Consider the following 20,692-nt stretch of genomic DNA (forward strand, 5'->3'; position numbering starts at 1 on the left):
CTCAGAGATGCTTTCCCTGGATAAACTTGAAGGTACATTTGATCCCTGTGTGCACTACAGACAAGAATGAGAAAATAGATAGAAATAAGCTATCAGCATCTTCCCCAGAAGAAGATTAGTGAGAGTGAGCAACACAGTGATTTCTCTGGAGCTCTTCTCCATGGAAGCTGGAAAGTCTTTGCAAGGACACTTATCCCTGGTCTTTCCCCATGCTGCAAAGTATGAGGTCATATACAGATTAATCTTCCATATGATTGGGTGTTTCCCTCTAAAGTGAACATTTTTGATGGACTATCTGGAGAATTTGTGCTGTGTCATAACAAGGTAAGTATACTTAGAGTTGTTCCTTGTGCCATCAGTCCAGAAAATCTCATGCTACTGCTTGACATTGTCAAATGTGATATGATACAGATTCTGCTAATGAAACAATTTCTGTCATTCTGATAATATTTGGTTAGGATTGTTGCCACTGGACACAGAGGTTTACTTTTAGATGTCAAAGTTTGATGAATTTAATTGTTCCTATTTGCATTTGATCAATTCAATGTAGAAGAAAAGTTCTTGCATTAATTGCCTAACACTGGTGTATGTATTATTTAGAATATTGTTTAGGTATGGTCCAAAATATTTGCTAACAGTACCAAATTCTTATATTTTAAATATTTTATATTGTGTGCTCTCAAATTAAAAATGAATTTTACTTTATATAGATAATGGGAATGCTGAAGACTTATCTTTAGCCAGGTAAGATCTTATACATTTTTTTAAGAAAAATTGTATGTTAACTAATCGTGAAGGGCAGATTTACGAAAATAGTTTTGTTTTTGCTATGTCCTGGGCTACATATTCCTTTATATATAGAAAGAATAAAAAACACAAGGGTTTTAAGGACTATAAGGAGCCCTAGAAACATATGAAAATACCCTCTAGTATTTCACCCTGTGTTTCACCAGTGGAAATGGCTGTTCTGATGGAAAATCAGACACTCAAAGGTATTAAAGTCATCACTCTGTATATATTACTTGGCAAAGTGAGATTTAATCTTTAGCTCCTTCGTTTAATTGGCAGTTATCCATAAAATAACTATCACTATCTAGGTGGTAGCTTGAGTAATAGAATGGGAAACTGAGTCTAGAGGTCCTAATGGAAGAGGATGAGAAGGGACTTAATAGCGGACAAGGGAGTGCTTGAAGAGCAAAAATATTGGGTTGGATAGGAATAAGTGACTTGGAGAAAGATCAGTATACTTCAGTTTACAAGTTTGATAAAGACAATGTAAGAAACAAAAATGTAAGATAGTTAAGTTATGCAGAAAGGCATACATATTAAAATTGGGTGTACAAGTGAGTTTGAAAAATATGTTGCTTTTTGTTAACTGTAACAGAAAACATAAAAATTTCTGTTGGAATATGTTAACAATAATTTGAGGGAATGGAAAGAGTCTGTAGTAAAATGTAATGTGGCATCATCTTCTTCACCTCGATTTACAGAGGGTGACCTAGCGCCTGTTAAGTTTCAGGGGAATGGAAGCTGCCTCATGACATGTATCTGTGCCCTAATCACTGAGATCTTTCCTGTGTCTGTATAGGTAGGGGAGCTATAGAACGGCCTGGCACAGCAGGGACACATGTTCTCTGACTTTTGCACAGTTAGATTTGAAACACAGTAAATGTTTCAGTTTCAGAGGACTGTCTTTCCTGTTTTGTTGAAGGAAGAAATGGATTCTTTAGAAAAGATGGTTTCTATGAAGCAGAAAACAGGGCTATTATTTCTTTATATTTGCACAGGTGGATATTGGAACTGAGAACAGACAATAGAGAGGGGACAGTATATCTTTCAAATTTATTTAAGTCATCAGGTTTGCTTTTGTTCATGAAGAAAAAAATATACTATTTATTGGATTCTCAGTTTGGTTTAATGGAAGACCAATTTGTGAAGACCATATTCTCAAGCTGTGCCAATATATTGGCTGTAAGTATTTGACATGGAACAGAGAGTGAGTCTTCATTGACTATTTCATAGATAGGGAGGATACAGAAAGAGAAAACTAAAAGGCGATACAAAATACAAGTTAAATCACAATTTATCAATAAAGTAACGTCATTTACTAAGCAACTAGACAAACTTCTAGCAGAATTTCTAAATAATTTTACCCATCCCTTTCTATTGTTTCTTTTGCTTTAAAGCCTTTTTGGTAAACCTGGTCCTGAGGCTCCCTCAGCTACATCAAAGGAAGAAGATAATTCCTACAGCAAGGTGAAATGCTCTTGTGCAGTTATTTTTCTTCCTCAAAGTTTTGTGTAGTGTTTACTCTTAATATTTAGCAATGGTCAATCTATCATTTCTTCATATGGAAAATTGGTTAGAACAAAGTGTCTTATAGAATTATGATTAATTGATTTTTTTACTTTGATAAGAAACAGAGTACTAGTAAATTGTTTGAGGTAGTGGGGATTAAAGAATGGAGCAAAAAACAATACTGACAGGAAAATTAGATTAGGAACTATTTTCACATTAGAGGGACTTTGAAATTTGAGCAACGGATTATGTAGATAAATGTTACTTCCTGTGATTTTTAAATTATACTAACATAACTATTATAGCATGCATACTCTAATAATCCTCTAACAGACTGATTAATTATTATAGTAATCAAGGAATTTGTCTGATGCCTTAAGTATCAAAACTATGATGATAGAGCATGTAGTTTCATATTTTTCCTGGACAGTGTTATTTTAGGATCATATAGTTTCTGGGAGAGCTTTTTCTCTATTCTTAACTTGGATTCTGTGTTTAGATTGAAATAACATTACAAACTGTAGAGAGTTAGAAATTCAAAATCTGCTTCTTAAAAATTATATTACAAACAGATTGAAATGTGCTTTCTAAATTAATCCATTAAGAGTATATTGAAGTCTCTTTGTTTAACTGAAGAATACATGTTTTCCCCCAGTAATAACTAGTTCTAGAAATTGAGACTCTTAATAACTGTTTGGGAACACTTTGATTACAGAATTTGTGCATTCTAGTTTTTTTTTAAATCTACATCCTTGTAGATACTTTAATTTTTCTTATTGTTGTGCGATATGGGGGTACAATGTGGCATTTACAAAAGTTATTAAAATGTATCCAATATATCATACTTGAATTCATCCCATTCAGAGTTCTCCTTTACCACGCCCTTCCTGAAAAGTTATCATTGTTGCATTTACATACATATATACACAGTTACATACATATGTACACAGTTTTTGCACTGTGTTTACCCTCCTACACCCTTTCCCCACCTCTTACCCCCTCTCGCTTGTACCAACCCCCTGCCCTGGGCAGGACCTGTTCCATCTTCCTATTCTGTAATTTTGTAGAAAAAAGAAAGAAAAATGTCGTTATTTGTTTGTAGTAAAGGTAGCTACACAGGGAGTTTCCTTGTGATATTCCCAAGTATATATGTATTATAACTCTAATTGGTTCATCTCCTGTATTTTTCTTCATTCTACCTTAGTCCCTTTCTTATGGTGGTTTCAGCCAGTTTATGAATTCTGTATGTGTTCTTGTATAGCAAATATATCAACCATACTCATCTTCTTAGTTGTGGCTCAAGTGGTAGAATGCCTTCGTAGCAACTGTGAAGTTCTGAGTTTAAACCACTGTGACTCCAAACAACAACAACAACAACAACAAAATCCCTGCATTCTAGTTTTAGAAGTAGTCAAATCCCTTTTGTCACATAATGACATTTCAATTTTTAGAAGATTTTCTTCTTCATAACTTAGATATTCATTTAAAGATCTCACTAATCACTATGAGTTAGAGGAGGTTAACAACCTATTTATGTATATTCTGGAGCTCCTAGACAATGGCTTTGTATGTGTAAAGGATTTTAATAGATATGAATGTGAAGAAATGTATGGAGTTCTATAATGGACTGTTACAAGAGGTATAATAACCATGATACTTTAAGTAGTTAAGTCTATTGCATATCTAAAATCTAGCCTTAAATTTATATTACTTCTTAATATTTAGATTATACATGTTTAAATAAGTCATAATAAAACATGACAAAATTAGAGAAATTTCTTAAATAGGAAAGAAGGTCTGCAGTATATTCATAGCATCCTCCAACTATGAGTTGAGAAAAAGGAATTTTAGATTTAAGTTTCTGAAACTCTAACCCCAATCCATGTTTTTTAATTTCTTTTTGCAGTACTAGGGCTTCACCTCAGGGCCTATACCTCGAGTCACCCCACAAGCCTTTTTTGTGATCAGTTTTTTAGAGATAGGGTCTTGCAAACTATTTGCCTGAGCTGTCTTTGAATCACAACCATCCTGATCTCTGCCTTCTGAGAGGCTAGGATGACAAGCATGAGCCACTGGTGCCCAGCTCAAATCCATGTTTTTAAAATAAATGTTTTCAAGGTATGCATTACTCTTTAAAATTCCAATCAACAGGATGCAGCCCAATGGTAAAGCACTTACCTAGCATGCATGAAGCCCTAGGTTTGATCCCAGCACCAAAAAAAAAAGAAGACAAAAAAAAGATATAAAATTCCAATTAACAATCTGTCTCTAAACAGAGAATTGAAGGAATATTTCTCTTACCAATTTCCTTTCTCTGTATTAATAATATTATAGCTTTCAGATAGTAGTAAATATATTTAATGAATCAAATTGCTTATGTTACAGTAATAAAATTAAAGTTTAGTAATATTTACAAAATATTTGTAGCATAATAAAAATCAGTCTTAGGGAGATACTATGAAAAAAAATCACCATTATATTCCTTTACTTACCAATTTTCTGTTGTGTCAGGAATCAAATCCAAGGTGTTACACACTACGGACAAACACTCCACTTCTGGGAAACACCCCAGTCCTTTGCCAGATTCTTCAACTATGTCCACTAATCAATAAAGTATATTATAAGTTTTCACCTTCTTCATGAAAATGTGTAGGAATTATTTCCTTTTGGAGTGATTCTTGTTACTTTTGTCTAGTCGTATTGCATTCACTGGACAAATGTGGGCAGTGAATGAAGTCACAATTTTTGATTTGAGATTATTTTTCAGAAACAAAATACCTATTAACATATGATGATAGGGAAGGAAAAATTTCCAATGACACATACAGGCTTTCTGCATTTTTTTTATCTCCAGCAACAAAGATATTTCAGACGGTGCTTAGGATACTAAGTTTAGTATTCACAACTGCTTTGTTGTTAGAATAGTCTTGGAAATTTTGTCATTTCTGTGATGCTAGGGATTGATCTGGGGCCTAATACATTGAAGGTAAGCACTTCAACACTTGCTTCACCCTAATGTCAACATTCAGACTTGCTAAATCCAATACATAGATACCTAGATCTTTGAAATACAGTAATTCTGTCGATATTGATTCTTAGTCCCTTTCTTTAGTTCTCATGTGATTATTGGGTCCAGATAGACCCAATATTTGAAAAATATTTGTAGACTTTACATTTTCTACTTGAAATATGGAAGTTTTATGTTTTTATATTAGATATTTTATCTACCATTCTCTGTGGTATAAATAGGAAATTAGAACTACTTATATGCCATTTATAGGGGAATAGGAGATTTGTATGGCTTTTAAACTAAGGTTTTACATTTCTTTATTATATCATGTGAATAATTTAAAGTGCCTAATTCCATATCCACATTAGAACTTCTCTCCTACAATTAAATACACTTTTGAGGTTACAGTTTTGCTATGATGCAGAGATTGTCCTCAAATTCCCAGGCTTAAGTGTTTCTCCTTCCTCAGAATCCCCAGTGACTGGTACTATAGCCATGTGTCATCAATCTTGGCATGTAATTTCAAACTTTTCAAAAAGTTTTACTCTGAGCCCTTGGGTGGGTGAGTTAGGAAGATTGGGAGTTTGAAAGCAGTTTGGGTGACCTAGTGAGAGACTGAATAAAAACTCCAGAAGAATTATTTCTAGCAAGCAGTCTTCTTATAACTTCCTGAACTGTTCTTTTTGAATTAAAACTTTTCATTTAGTATTAAAATTCATATTATGCTATACAATAGAAAGAATTCTATTCTATATGCAGGTATTATTATATTTGTATTTTCAAGTACTGGCCTTCAAAAATATTCTGGGAAAAGTAAAGTGAGGAAATTCAAGTCTGTGAAATGAAAATAATGATAACTTGACTCCCTGGTATTTTATTAAATAGAAATCAACTCTACAAATGAAATGCACTCGAAAACATGATGGCATACATACCTACAGTTCTGTAAAGACAGATACAAATGAACAATTAAAATCATCACTGTGGAAAGACAGGGTGAAGACCTTATCTCTTAGTGATACTGAACAGCAACTCGTGGTAGTAGCACATTAGTTGAAGGCTGAGATTTTATTAGAATACTGGTGGACCTTATTGTGGCTTCAAGATGGTAAAATAGCTTCTTAGATGCTTGTAATAAGATATGGGGTAAGAAATGTAAGACTATTCTTGAAGTGTAAAGTATGTGAACAATGTATAAAGCAAAGTGATCCCAGGTTTATTTAGTGACTTAATAAACACAGAAGATACTTTGTTGAACCTGCCAGTAATAAAATGTCAGCATATTGAAAAGTAAAAGAAAACGTGAAGGCAAAAAGAGACTTCTAATTTGGATTGTGGCAGGTTTCACTAAAATATTCATGGCAATACCCTCCAGGAATCTAGTGCCTTAGTGCTTGAACATTGCTGGTGAGATTCTCAACAATTGATCTCAAATGTGTTTCTGATATGAGTACTCACTGTGAGCTAGGTTAACTGGGCTTCAAAAAAAGCCAGATTAAGGCTTATGCTATAGATTCAAATGGAAAGAAAACAAGTAAACGGTTAACAATAATAAGTCACTATAGGTGAGTAGTATGAACAGAAGTGAGGAAAAATTTAGAGATTATTGACTGAGTTTATGTAGGATGGAGGTGGGAATGCATGTAGAATTTGTAGTCAGAGAATAACTTTCTGGTGGTGATTCAGAAGCTGCCAACTATAGGATAAGAATGTGTGAGCCCTGTGAAGTCTAGGATGAACACATTCTGAAAAGAGAGCAGTGTGGACCATTTGTATTCATGAGTTTACTCCTAACATACTGGAATGACTAGGAAGTAAGACTACTATCACCATAGTCATCTTTCTTCTTAAAATGTACAGACAAAGAGTGTGCACATAAAATGCCTGCTGCAATTCAGACAAACAACAAGTTAATGTTCGTATATTCCCTTTCTTACTATGGCCTGTTACACATTAATGTAGTTCTCTTCTAATTAGGAAAGAGTTACCCACCACATCTAGGATTTTTATTCCCATTTTTTGGTGGGAACTGTTCATTTCTGATGTAGTGTGTTGCTTCCTGTTGCCTTTACTGTGATACTCCTAATTATGCTTCCTGTAATACCTAGGATGACCGTCAAGTGCCACAATGTGAAGATTTTCTGTTAAGACACAGAGTCTAATGAATTTTTTCACTGTGTTCACCTGCAACCATGCTCCTCCTTAGCTCTGACTCCCATGTAGTTAGAATTAGAGGGGTGAGTCCCCAGTGCCCAGCGTCATGCTCTTATTTATATGCAAACTGAAGAAAGGATTTTTTTACTAATTTATTTTTAAAAAACATTTTTCCTATCAGTAATTTTTTTCAAAAATATGAGGTTTTTTTTACATGATATTTTAGTTTGTTTGAGATAAAGTTTGTTTACCTAAATGAAGCAGCTTCTAATATGTTTATTTAACCTACCTATGAACAATGAACTCTCTTCCCAAGTAAAGTACCTCATTTTCTTACTAAAGCGATTTGAGTCTTTGGAAGTATTGTAAATGGATAATGATTTATTGAGCCAAGTGTAGTTTTCCAGAATTTAGTTAAACAGGCACTTCTAAGGAAAGATATATTCACAATTTTGGAGTGTTGTTAATGGTTAATGATTTGTTATATCAAATCAATTTCCTTGTTGAAATATGCTCATTTGTATTTTGTTAATGAACTTGTTTCTTGTCAACAACCTCATTGGTTTACTGAATCAATAGCCACCTGAAGTGCAAGACTGGCTCAATCTAGAGAGCATGTGTGAGGTTCATTATTGCAATATTCTGAGTTTAGTACATTCTTTCCTTATTTTAAAATTTAGTTGATTTCAAAATAGGTTTAAATCTTTTCTTAGAAAATGATTGAAGAAACTGTGCACAACTCATTAATGATAATAATTGTAACAGGGACCATCTGAGAGTATTCCTGAGAAGAGTGTGGGTAATTTGCCTGGGACAGCAGATCACACAGAAAATACAGTAACAGAGCAAGTGAAAGGTAAGAAGTATATTTTTAAAATTCATTTGACTTATGTCTTTACAACAGCATCACTGCTCTATTCTAACAGCCCAAAACTTATGTATTAAGTGGTACCCTAGTGGAAATGAGAAGTGAAATGCTAGTAAGTTGTGTGTGTTTCCTTTCAACTTTCACCAACGTGTGTCAGTAAAGGAACTGAGAGTATCAGTAAAGGAGTTATGAGTGCCATTTCAAGATATGCCCATATCCAGGAAAGTTAGATTTTTTATTAGCAAGATGAAAGAATAGAAGATGTAGGATAAGAAAGGAAAAAGAGAATGGGATAAATGAAGGAAAAGGGCAGTTCTGCAGAGTGTGAGAAATAAAGAAAATCTTATAAAATAAATAGAAGGGCAGGGAATTAGCATAGTTAGAAAAAGATAAAGTTGGCTTTAAGTATCTAAACCAGGTTGAGAAGTAGGGCAAAATGTGCACATCCTTCTTATCTTCCTTAATGTTGGGAAAACATTAAGGTTGGAAGTACCTGATTATTCAGAGCTATGTTGTCTTTACCATAGACAAATAAAAACACATGTGGCCAACTATATATGAATATAAGTTAATGTCATTTAAATGTTGTTTCCCCACATGAAAAAATGCTCACTATCTCTAGCCATAAAGGAAAAGGAAATCAAACCCTCACTAAGATTCCACCTCACCCCAGTTAGAATAGCCATTATAAAGAACACCAACAACAACATGTGTTGGCAAGGATGAGGGGAAAAAGGAACCCTCATACAATGTTGGTGGGAATGCAAGCTGGTGCAACCACTCTGGAAAACAATTTGGAGGCTTTTAAAAAATTTAAGCATAGATCTGGAATATGTTCCAGCAATCCCACTCTTGGGGATATACCCAAAGGAGCCTGCACACCCATGTTTGTTGCAGCACTATTCACAATAGCCAAGTCATGGAAACAGCCAAGATGCCCCACTACTGATGAACAGATCAAGAAAATGTGGTATTTATGCACAATGGAATTTTACTCATCCATGAAGAATGAAATCTTATCATTTGGAGGTAAACGGATGGAACTGGAGAACATCATTCTGAGCAAGGTTAACCAGGTTCAGAAGACCAAAAATCGTATGTTCTCCCTCATATGTGGACTTCAGATCTAGGGCAAATGCAGCAATGTTGTTGGACTTGGATCACATAATGAGGGGAGAGCACATCCTGGAGATATAGGAAGAGGTAGAAAACCCAAAACATGAAAGCGTTTGATGTCCCCACTCAAGAGGAACTAATACAGAAACCTTAAAGCAACAGAGGTTAACATGAGAAGGGGATCAGGAACCAGTGTAAAGATCAGTTAGACATGAATCAACTTGGATTGTAACACATATGTACATGAAAGCATTGCTAGGAATCTTTCTGTATAGCTATCCTTAACTAGCAAAAATTCTTTGTCTTCCTTATTATGCTTGTGTCTTCTCTTCAATAAAATTAGAGACAAGGGTAGAACAGGTTCTGCCTGCAAGTGAGGGGGGAGGGGGGAAGGGTGGAGGAGGGTGACAGGGGGGAGAAATGACCCAAACAATGTATGCATATATGAATAAATGAACACAAAAAAAGAAAAAAAAACAAATGAAAAATAGGACTAAAGGAAAAAAATAAATGTAGTTTCCTCACAGAATTATATTATATGCAGGGCAAAATAAGAGAATTGGAAAGAAGCACATCATAGGATTAATACTGGAGTGGTCAAGAATGTTGATGTGAGAGGAAAAGCTGATTGGAAATGTATGCCTTCTAATGACATTTAAATTTGGGGAACACGATAGGGAGGAACTTGAGGCTAGATTCCAAGAACATAAGCTGTAGGAATTTGGAAGACAATTCCATAGAGACAAGTGCTTCTCAAACTTTAGAGGACTTTGAGATGGTGTTAAACATTGCGATTCATCTTCTCAGGGGCTCTGCATTTCTAACAAGTTCTGAGGCAAAGGCAAAACCTAGGATCACCCTGTTTGTACTAATAGGATACTTCCTTCTAGAGAAATCTAGGCAAAAAACCACTGGATAATTGCTTGAGACACAAGAGGATTATGAAAAGCATACATTTTGGTTCCTTTCTGTGCATCTTTCTAGCAAGAGTGGAAGGAATAGAAAATATGATTCAGACATCCTACTCTTAAAGAGTAACAGGGATTGTATCAAGATTACAGGTCTAGAGATTACTTTTGAAAAGAAGAAGAACATTTTAGGAAAAAGAGGGAGGAAATGTATGCTTTAATAGGTAATCGTTAAGTTAATGATGAGGAGAATTGAGAGAACTCATTACATATGTATTCAAAGTAAAGAAGCAATTACCACCGCTCCAGGTTTTTTTGGCTGGTGAAGGGAATGCTAGAATTGGGGTAAACTGCAGACACTCATTTCCTCTCTCCATCACTAACAGGCTTCAATGATGTATATTGCATGGAGGTTATTTTATTGTATTACTTATCTTTATCCTTAAATTCATCTGAAGTTAATCATTATCAGCTTTCATAAGGAAGGGTATCTGTCTTGGTAAGATAGTGTTTCTAAAACACTTTATGTTAACACTACATACCAATCCAACCTAATTGAGAAAAATTTAGAGAACTTGTTACTGTAGTGGCAAAGGTGTTATATTTGTAATAATGAAAGAACTCTTGTGAATGGCACAATATACCCCACCCAGCACAACAATAAAAAAAAAAAAGAAAAGAAAAAGCAACAACAAAAATCCCCAAACTTGTAAGAAATATAATGGCTTATCAATATATGATAATTCTGTGGCAATTCACTTCTTTCCTTTTTGTGTATTTCAATGTTGAAAGTATATGACATAGATATTTTTTAGAATCAGATCATATAACATTTGGATCAAAAATGGAAGGTGGGTAAAATAGAGATTGCCAGAAATAATGGCAATAGTTCAAATGCCTGCATAAAAAAGGAATATTTTATGAACTAATTTTTCATGATATACTCAAAGTTGATTAATTCAGAAACTTTCTTTGGTAAAAAGTGAATTACAAATTCCTTTCTACTGGTATTATAATTTGCCCTTAATAAGTTACTGGACAAAATGAAGAATGTGATGAATTCTTGTGGCATTATGGTTTCTGATGTTTTCCCCTAAAGACGTATGCTGCTTCATCCTACTATCGTCTTTGACACTTATTTCCTTGGGTCATGGTTTGCTCCTCTGATTGGATATTACTTTTACCTGTCAATTAACATGTTTATTTCATATGTGAACACTTTTCTATTTTAGTCACAATCATTTGGAACATCACTTTACTTTTGAAATCCTAACTTTGTATTTCATTCACTCTGTATCCTTATTTTTTCTTCAGTATGTTTCTATCATGTTGCTGTCCTAGCCAGTAAGAAGAATAAAACCCCAAACCCAATACCTAAAGTAACAATGTTGATATCTGAGCATGAGAATTCAGCTCTATCCTAACTATGACTGTGTTGTTTGCACTGTCATATTTATACAGTAATGATTATATTCCCTTTTGCTTTTCAGTATATGCTGAGGAATGTCCTCATTTGAAGGTAAAACTTTTCTGTTGTTTCTTGAATTAGTAAGTACATATTGCTTGAATTTTACATTTAATAAATACCTTGTTTCAAAATCCATCCAGCCTACAATGGACATGAACAATTCCACAAAACAAATGACAGAAGTACAACCATTCATACCAGGTAATATGCAATAAAATTACTCTGAATGAAGTATATTAAAATATTTGAAATTCTCCTAGTCTTCACATTCCTTATTCTTTGTTTCCCAAATTGAATGTGTGATTTGACATAAGTACTGCCATAATGCCAATGTCTATGTTGGCATCCATCTTCCAAACAAGTTGTTCATAAGCACAAGAAAAAGATTGTTAAACATAAGGTTCAAATTAGATGCTCTGGCTTTTATGTTTCAGTATCCTCAGCTTCCTAGTTTAGAATCTGCTATGCATGTTGGGGATTTACACAAGATAATGATGAAGTTTGTGAGAGTGTACTGGAATTTAAAATACTTTTCAGAGAGCTGGGTGCCATGAAGCCCAAGTGTAGTCATAGACACATGGGAAGCTAAGGGAATTGGCTCCTTGAGCACAGGAGGTCTGGACTCGCCTGCACACGTAGCAAGAATGAATCTTTTAAATATATTGCATGTTTACTACTCTAGCTCACTTAGTGTACTCATTAGCTACATTGTGACTTTTTTCAACTCCATGAACCATTTAATTCAGTGATGTTAATCAGGCATGATCATATCTGATCTGTAAGAGTAAATCAAATTTGATAGTATACAGTAAATATAAATTGTAAATCCAGTTATTTACAAAAAAAGTACCTGTTTGCTATTCTTTCTTTTTCCTCCTTTTTCATCTTTTTTTTATTTCTTTCATTTGGTTTTCAAATGGAACCCATAGTCATTTGGTTAGCTTATGCTAACCAAAAACACTATGACTCCCAAGCCTATGCTTGTTTCTAGAAGTGTAGAAATAAGAAGCCAAAAATTTAAACATCTAAATGAGATTCCTCATTTTGATTATTTAAAATAGAAAATGTATAAATACACACAAACAACTAAGATCTTTGGTAGTTCCTTTCTCGTGTTATTTGATAACCTCTGTCACAAGATAAGAAGAAGTCACACATTGAAAACATCTAAATGAGTTACACCAACCTTGAAAATGTGAAATAGAAAATTGATAAATACACATAAGCAAGTAAAAGTTGGGGAAGCAACTTTCACATCTCATTTACTACCTTTGATTACATAATAACCAGAGTCCAGTTCTCCAAGAATACATTCTTGTCCTTTTTAAAAATTTAACAAAAATAAATGGGCACTGACAACTTTATGGCTTATATGTTCCTGAAAACATTCTCTCAGTTCACTCCCCAATAATTCTTATTTTTACACTGTTGTGTTTTACTAATTCATCTTCCAGTTATTCATACATACCCTCACATCCATCTACCACCACATACAGAGGGACTTATCTCCAAGACAAATCTGTCTGGGCATCTTAGATTTACAAAGAGTGGTATCACAATCTGAGTTCTTCCTAACTCTCCATCTCTAGGCCTAAATGCTGTTTGCCCTAACACCTTTTATTTACAGTAAATCACAGTGCCAGCACATACCAGGAATACAATTGCCATATGCAAAATTGAAAAGATGGCTTTTACAAAAGAGACTGTATGCTCCATTTCAGGCGCAAACAGGATAAACACTTAAACAATTTACATTATGAGTGATAAATGTAGAGTTGAAAAATAAGTGAAATGCTCATGTAGTCTCAAAGAAAGCAAGTCTTGTTGAGGGAAATAAAGCCACAAGGAAGGAAAGACTAGAAATATTGTATGAGTCTAAAAAGAAAAAAAAGTTGATGGAGTCATTTCAGATGTAAGGAACATGGTAGTAGTTAATAAACCTGAAAAAAAAATAACAGTAATTTTGATGTAGAAATTGATCATCGGGTTGTATAACAGTTGCAACTATGAAGTAGAGGATAAAGTGCTGTATGAATTTGTTCATTTCTATGGTGGTACTTTAAGTTTTTATCTTTGAGTGAATGTCCACTCATATGGAGTAGGTGAATTTCTGGATGAATGTTTGAGATTCTGGTGACTTGTAGAATCTATGCAAGTGGTCTCCTGAAGTTCTGGGTAATTACAAGTATTTTCTAAAGAAGTAGATATTCAGCTAAACATTAAGCTTAATTGAAATTCTTAAATGCATATAAAAATACAACTTTTTTCACTAATAATTTAAGTAGTTTCTACTGATATAAAAGACTTATTTTATCTACCTGTTCTAATTATTTCCTTTTTTCTAATTATTTAATTTTCACAAATTGTGTGGATCTATCCACAGAACTAGACTCAGAAGACTCATTAGAGATAAGACCAAGAAGACCCAATATAGGGAAAATTAAGCAGCAAGAGGTATGTAAGAAACTAAATTTTAGCAGTCCTTTCTTTGTCTTAATAATGTTACCTTTTGTTTAATAAAATTACCTTCATGACTACCATAGTCTACAGATCATAATTTATTAATTAATTTTAAAAGCATTTAAACTAGTTATGCTGGTTAGAATGCTTTTAAAATGACAATAACTTCTAGCTCATCCTTAGATTTTTATCGAAAATTGTGTGATTATTGACTATGTTTCCATTTGTATAACATTTTTACATGGTGAAACATATCACCAGTTTTTTGTCTTATGACTAATCAATTGATATTAAGAGCCATATAGCAGTTTTGACCCCTTAGTGATCATTCGCACTGAGTAAAAATTTGTAGTTTCTTATTACTGGTCTGTAATGTCAAGGTGAAAGTTTTAAGTCTTCCTTTCATTCTAATCTTGACTTCAGTGTTGTAGAGAGATTGGATAGGGTCAAGCAATCAAACCCAGGGCCTATCAAGAGACTGATCTCCTGCAGAATGACACTGTGGGTTTAGGGTACAAACGATGTTCAAACTTACTTCATTTCTATGAACAAAACCAGCAAATATTATCAAAATTGTTTGATGCTGTTTTTCATGGACTTTAAAATGTGTTAGAACTGAACTTACCAGAGATATTTCATATATCACTTTAGAATTTGAGTTAAATTATTTAGATTTTCCTATATTAATGGTGATTTAAAACATTTTATAATTTTGTTTCTTCCTTCTTGCACCTTCCAAAAATGATTCACCTGTAGCATAAATGTTACCTTGATAGAAATTTTCAGTGTCTCTTTTTCAGATGATGACTGTCCCAATTGTTGGCAAATTTAGTTACATATTACTATTTCATATCCAAATGTTACTTTGATTTATCAGCCTTGGCCACATAAGATTTATAGATATCATTGTCTTATCTTTTGTGAAAGAAGCTTAATTTTTGTCAGATATTTGATAAATAGAATTGATATCCTATAAATAAGATGTAATAAAAAGTTTCTAATTCCAACCCATCTACTTAAGTTACTACTAAAAAGTGAACTCCCATTATAAGTCACAATAAATAATTTATGCAAATACCAGTCATGCAAACATTCAAACTATAACAAGGAATTAATTTAAATTTCTTAAAATATGAGTATTTTAAACATGCTCTAAACTCAAAAGGATAGACTGTAATCTAATGGATAGTCGTCTATTTGTATAATAATCACATTTTTGATGGCACTGGGGTTTGAACTGAGGTCCTAACGCTTGCTGGGCAGATCCTCTTACCGCTTGAGCCACACTACCAACCAAGTATGCTAGTCATTTTGAAGTATTGGAATAATTTTATGTGGCTCTTTCTACCATCTCTTCCAGTTCTTACCTGTTAGCAGATATGACTGTAAATGGCAGAATGGGGAAATGAATCTACATGTGAATGTTAGAAACATGTGCCCATGTTAGGACATGAATAATGGTCAATAGTACAATCATTCTATCAAATTTGATAATTGTGATTCTTAAAGAAATTTTCAAAAACCATTTTGGTGTACTAAACTTGTATCCAAGGTTGGCTCAAGCAAAGGAAGAACATGAAGAATTATATGTTATATTTGGTGCTAGGATAACTGATTGGTGTTGTGGTCTGTTAATGACTTGCAACCATTTTCAAAAGTTTGATAATTTGAGTACCTCTGGAAAGTAATGTTTCTGGTAACATTAGTGAAATGATGACTTATTTAACAGTGATTGATCTGGAAATAGATTAGAATGGCTGGATCTATTATGTATAAGGAGCTGCTGTACAATGGTGCTAGCATTTTAGTTGAAAGTAAAAGAATTATCAGAATCCTGGTTCAGTCCTTTAAAGTCTACAATTTCTTGGAAAAATTATTTAACCTATTTAAATACAGAGTATTATGTCTCCAAGATGGTACTATGTCTCAGGTGTGTGTGATGATGAAATGGGGTCAGAAATATCAAACCACTTTGTGAAATACAAAATATGTCTTCTATATAAGACAAAATGATCTCAAGGGATACTTGGTGACTTAATAGATGTAGAGGACATTTTGTTGTACCTGAGAACACTGAAGTGGTGGCAGTGCCAAAAGCAATAGAGAAGTTGGAAGGGAAAATATATTTCTAATTTGGACTGTGGCTAGTTTCAGAAAACTTTTCATAGAAATATCCTCCAGGAATGTTGTGCATTGGCAATGGAGCCCTTCCTGATGAGATTTTAAGTGATTCAACCACTTCACCCTCCTACAACATTTCCTTATATCCCCACCCACTTTTACCAACCGCAAGACAGGATCAATTTTACCTTCCTGTTCTCCATTTATGAAAAAAGATATTTGTGTTCATAATCCTTGTTGCAGTGTACAGACAAGAACATGTGCAAGTAAAGTGCTGCTTCATTTCAGATGCATAAAAATTAAAACTTCATATATTTCCCTTCGCATTAAGGTTTGCTACAATTTTATGTAGTTCTTTCTTAATTGGGAAAGAGTTACCTACCATATCTAGTATTTTCAAGCTCTGTTTTAACATCGCCTTAAGAAAAGATTTTATTACTTCTTAATAATCTTTTCAGTTAAATTTTCACCAAAAAATATAAGCACTTATTTACATAAATGAATATAGCTTCTAACAGGTCCTATTTAAATTCAATATGTCATACTCTGAATTTTCTTCTGAAGTGAAATATCTTATTGCAACACTATGACAGTTTCTGACATTGGAACTATTTTAGTTGTCTAATACTTTTATGCTTTTTTTCTGTGGATGGAACCAGAGTTTGAACTCAATTTAAACTCAGGCCTGCTAGGCAGGCCCTATACCTTTTAAGACATAGCCCCAGCTTTTTTAAAAATTATTTTTCATTAGCACATGCCAGTTATACAAAATGGTCTCATTGTGATATTTCCACGCATGCATATAATATACTTTGATAGAACTCATGCTCTCCATTAGTGTTTCTTATCTGCCCTCCCCTTTAATAAAATATTAATTGGTTTGATCCACTTTCACACATGTGTATGTAGTAAGTGCATCATGCCTACCCCTCCTTCACTGTCTCTTCTCATCCTCAAACTCCTCCTGACCTCTGCTCTCAAGCAATCCCCTAGTTTAACCCTCATGTCCTTAATTATTTAAATGTTCAGATTCCATACATGAGAGAGAACATGTGACACTTATCTTTCTCAGTCTGTGTTATTTCACTTAATATGGTCTCTAGTTTCACCCATTTTCTTCAAGCTACATAATGTCATTCTTCTTTATGGCTAAATCATACTCCATTCTGTGTATATATCCTATTTTCTGTATCCCTTTATTGGTTAATGGGTATCTAGGCTGATGCTGTGGTTTGGCTATTGTGAATAGTGCTGCTATACAGATGGATGTAGAGGTATATTTATTCTATGCAAACTTTGGATATATGCCCAGTGGTGGTATAGCAGGATGACCTGGTATTTTTATTTATTTATTTTTTCTTTTATTTATATGTGCATACACTGTTTGGGTCATTTGTCCCCCCTTCCCCTCACCTCCTCCCTTACACCCCCCGCCCCCTCCTTCTCCCTTAGTTTTGTTTTTTTGCAAGAAACACCATACAGCTTTCCATAGGAAGTGCAGTACTTTGTATTACCACCAACAGTATTTCAGGGTTCCTTTACCCTGGTGTTCTGACCAACATTTGATGTTTATTTTCTTGAAGATTTCCAAAGTAACAGAAGTATGATGGAATCTCAGAGTCATTTTGATTTATATTTCCTTTATGGACAAGTAAAGTTATTCATGCATTTATTGGTGATTTGTACTTCTTCATTTAAGAACTTTCTGTTCAATTAATTTGACCATTTGTTAATTGGATTTTTTTCCTTTGTTAATCTATGGAGATCATTATATGCTTTAGATATTAATACTTTATCTGATGATAAAGAACACTTACCTGTGAGTATTACTCCCATTTTGTAAGTTATCTGGTAGTCATTTACTTTGCTGCATAGAAGTTTTTAATTTGATGCAATCCCATTTATCAATTGGTCCTATTTCCTGATGAATTGTAGTCCTATTCAGAAAGGTGTTCCCTAAGCTTATATCTTCAATGGTCTTCTTCAAGTTGTCCTCTAGTAGTTTCAGTGTTTCAGGATTTAGATCTCTGATGCATTTTGAATTAATTTTTCTATGGATAGGGTATAAATTCAGTCTTATCCATGTGAATATCCTGTTTTCCTGGCAGCATTTTTTAAAGAGTCTGTCTTTTCTTCAATATAATTTTTGGCACCCTTCTAAAGAGTCAGATTTCTCTAACTGGGTAGCATTATTTCTATATCTTCTATTCGATTTCACTAGTTCATGTATCTGTCTTGGTGATAATACCATGCTGTTTTTGTTACTATGAATCTGTAGGATAATTTAAAGTCAGATATTTAGATACCACCATGACTGATACTCATGATTGCTTTGGCTACCCACTGTGTTCTGTGCATGAATTTTAGGATTGACTTTTCCATTTCTACAAAACATGACATTGGAATTTTGTGGGGATGGCATTGAATCTGTAGGTTGCTTTTAGTAGTATAGCAATTTTCACAATATTAATTCAACCAAACCATAGACATCAAAGTTCTTTGCATTTTCTAGTGTCTTCCTCAGTTTCTTTCTTTGCATGTTGATTTTGTATCCTGCTACTTTGTCAACATTGCTTATCAGATCCAAGAAAAATTTGGTGGAACACTTAAGCTCTTTTAAGTGTTAGATCAACTCCAAAAAGCATAATTTGACTTCTTGCTTTCCTATAGGTATCCTTTTATGTCTTTGTCTTGCCTTATTGCACTGCATTGAGTAAGAGTGGAGAGAGTGGACACCCTGGTCTACTTCTGACCTTATAAGAGATGCTTTCAGTTTTTTTCCCATTTAGTATGATGTTGGCTATAGCTTTATCATACATAGCCTATATTATGTTTAAATACACTCTTACATTGTTAACTTGTTCAAAGGCTTTTTTATGCATCTATTGAGATGCTCATGTGTTGTTTTTCTTTATTCATTTATTCATATGTACATACATTGTTTGGTTCATTTCTCCCCCTTGTCCCCCTCCCTATTCCTCACTCGCACACCCCTCTCAGTTCCAGGCAGAACCTGTTCTGCCCTTTTCTCCAATTTTGTTGAAGAGAAGACATAAGCAATAATAAGAAAGACAAAGCGTTTTTGCTAGTTGGGATAAGGATAGCTATACAGAGAGTTTCCTAGCATTGCTTCCATGCACAAGTGTATTACAGCTTGAATTGATTCATTCCTACCTGACCTCTTCACTACTTCCCGGTCACCCTCCCATAGTGGCCTCTGCCAGTTTATGATTACTATATTAGTTCCTCTGCAGTGGGGACAAAAATGCTATCAGTTTTGGGTTTCCTACCTATCCCCATTCCTCCCATATGTGCTCTCCCTTTAGCGTATGACCCAAGTCCAACAAAATTACTGCATTTGCCCTAGATCTAAAGTCCACATATGAGGGAGAACATACGATTTTTGTTCTTCTGAGCCTGGCTAACTTCGCTCAGGGTGATGTTCTCCAGTTCCATCCATTTGCTTGCGAATGATAAGATTTCATTCTTCTTCATGGCTGAGTAAAATTCCACTGGGTATAAATACCACATTTTCTTACTCCATTTGTCAGTAGTGGGACATCTTGGCTGTTTCCATAACTTGGCTATTGTGAATAGTGCTGCAATAAACATGGGTGTGCAGGTGCCTCTGGAGTAACCTGAGTCTCATTCCTTTGAGTGTACCCTAGAAGTGGGATTGCTGGATCATGTTTAGTTTTTTTTAAGAGGCCTCTATACTGTTTTCCAGAGTGGTTGCAGTAGCTTGCATTCCCACCAGCAGTTATGAGGGTTCCTTTTTCCCCACATCCTTGCCAACACCTGTGGTTGGTGATGTTTTTTGGTGATAGGTGAGGTGGAATCTTAGTTTGGCTTTGATTTGCATTTCCTTTATGGCAAGAGATGGTAATCATTTTTCATGTGTTTTTTTTCACGATTTGAATTTCTTCTTTTGAAAAAGTTCTTTTTAGATCAGTTTCCCATTTCTTTATAGGTTCATTGATTTTGGGGGAGTTTAGTTTTTTTCCAGCTCCCTGTATATTCTGGTTATCAGTCCTTTGTCTGATGTATAGCTGGAAAGTATTTTCTCCCACTCTGTGGGTGGTCTCTTCAGTTTAGATACCATTTCTTTTATTGTGCAGAAGCTTTAAACTTTATGTAGTCCTATTTGTCCATCCTTTCTCTTAGTTGCTGAACTGCTGGGGTTCTATTGAGGAAGTCCTTGCCTATACCTATTGCTTCCAGAGTATTCCCTGCTCTTCCCTGTACTAACTTCAGAGTTTTGGGTCTGATATAAAGGTCCTTGATCCCTT

The sequence above is a fragment of the Castor canadensis genome, chromosome 14, assembly GCF_047511655.1.
Source record: "Castor canadensis chromosome 14, mCasCan1.hap1v2, whole genome shotgun sequence".
NCBI classification, from domain to species: Eukaryota; Metazoa; Chordata; class Mammalia; order Rodentia; family Castoridae; genus Castor; species Castor canadensis.